General features: G+C 37.7%; 1 pseudogene; it reads right to left on the reverse strand.

The window, feature by feature from the left end:
• Window positions 1-293: 293 nt before the first annotated feature.
• Window positions 294-1,182, reverse strand: LOC150041334 (ragulator complex protein LAMTOR5 pseudogene; annotated as a pseudogene).
• Between the last annotated feature and the right edge of the window lie 1,033 nt (window positions 1,183-2,215).

A 2,215-nucleotide genomic window follows, 5' to 3' on the forward strand; every position in this document is an offset into this window, starting at 1 on the left:
TTTTTTTCAAAAGATTTCAAATTGTGTATTCAATTTCTTTTTTTTTCTCTAACAGATTTATTTATTGTATATAGAAAATTCTATAGACGGGGCCGGGAGTTTGGCCTAGTGGTTAAAGTGCTTGCCTAGCATGCACGAAGACCCAGGTTCGATTCCTTGGTACCACATATAGAAAAAAAAGCCGGAAGCGGTGCTGAGGCTCAAGTGGTAGAGCTCTAGCCTTGAGAAAGTCCAAGGACAGTGCTCAAGCCCTGAGCTCAAGCCCAGGACTGGCAAAAAAAAAAAAAAGAAAATTCTATAGACAAGGTGACCTAGACCAAATTTTTCCCCTCTTGCTTACCCAATCAAACTAGATCAACTTGCTATTACATAAATACGCATTTTGGTTAGTTCTGTCATAGCCATTTCCTCCTGCTGAAAACCCCTTGTTCCTTACTGCATCTATTTCTTTGGACACAAAGAAACATGCTTCAAAATGTAATCCTTTCTTAGCCAGATGCCAGTGGCTCATGCCTGTACTTATTCCTAACTACTCAGGAGTTCAAGATTTGAGGACAACCAGGACGGGAAAGTCCATGAGATTCGTTATTTCCAATTAACTACTCCCAAGAAGCTAGAAGTGGAACTATGGATCAAGTGGTAGAGCCTTGAGCATGAAAAATTCTTACATCTTGAGAGTTTAGGGTAAAAGCAACTTATATAAATAGAAAACTCCCAAATGTATATTAAGTGAATGATCTAACCACTGGAACTTACAAGCATAATTAGTAGTTTTATAAGTTTTAATTAGCACTGACAGGTTGAATCCCTATGATAGGTTTCTAGAAAGTAGACATGAGATGTCAAGAGGCCATTTTGTGCACTGCCACTGTTATGCCGTCATGTTTCTGGATCATAATATTCCCATTATCTGACTCTAGACATACCACAGGAATATCAGTGGGGTCAGAGGTTAGCTTAGCCGCTTGCTGGGCAAGAACAGATATCACTCTGGCATGTTCATCTGAGAGTACCCCGGCAGCCAAGATTAAGTCCTTGTGAATCTGTGCACAAGACTCCAACAATGGACGGATTCTTCATTGTGTCCTCCAGGTGCTGCTCCAAGGTGGCCTCCATCCCGTCCGCAGCCCGCCTCAGCCCGAGACCCCACGGTGCTCTGCGCCCTTCCACTCCGGAGGCCGCGGTCACATGCTCAATTTCTTTAATGTATATAAGAAATACTCAAATTTTTAGTTTCATCCCAGTTCAATGTTGATAGTTTGTAGGTTTGGGAAATTGTTCTTTTCTTCCAAACTGTCAGATTTATAATATTAAAATTATATAAAGTATTCCCATGTCATCTTATCAAGAAATACAGGGGCTGTAGTATAGACCCTAATGTACTCATACTATTGCTACTTAGTATCTTTCTTTTTATTTTTTTTCAAGTTTTGCTGGCTATTTGTAATTTTTGTGTACTGCAATCAGAGACAGAACAGCACTGAGTGCTTGCTTGACTTGCTTGTCATCTGGCATGCTACCAATTGAGCCACGCCCCCACTTTGACATTTTACAGGATCATTGGAGGCTGTTTCAGACTTTTCTGCCAGAGCTGGTCTCGAAACTCAATCCTCCAGATTTCAGCTTCTTGAGTACTTAGAATTATACTTCTCAGACACCAGCACACTACCTAAATTTAAAAAAAAATCCTAAACATCTACTTTTTGTTTTATTGGTTTTTGCTTTCAATGTACTGATTTCCATTTATAATCTTCTTTGCTCACATTCACCTCAGGTTTATTTTGTTCTCGTTCCTATTGTTTCTTGAACTATATGTTTCTTGGAAATATGTTGTTGATTGAAGACCTATTCATTTCTACTATAACTATTCAGGACTGACTATAAGTTTCTCTTTATCCTATCTTTTAATATTATATTCTGTTTTTATATAGTACCATGTATGTGTTTTTGCAAGACTTCCTCTTTAACCCCACAGATTACTTAGAAGTGTTTTTAATCTAGAGATTTTACCCTTAATAATTTAGAGTTTTTAATAATTTACAGATTTTCCTGTTATCATTGTATCATTTTGATTCCACTTGCCTAGAAAGCTCAGGGACCCGACTTCAATCCCTACAAGCACTAAATAAGTAATAGTAACTTTTTTTCAAAATCAGTTCATATTTGAGCCATATTTAATATTTATTGTCAATCTCTTTTTTCCAATTACTGCATT

Source organism: Megascapheus bottae, chromosome X (genome assembly GCF_031878675.1).
Source record: "Megascapheus bottae isolate mThoBot1 chromosome X, mThoBot2.hap1, whole genome shotgun sequence".
NCBI classification, from domain to species: Eukaryota; Metazoa; Chordata; class Mammalia; order Rodentia; family Geomyidae; genus Megascapheus; species Megascapheus bottae.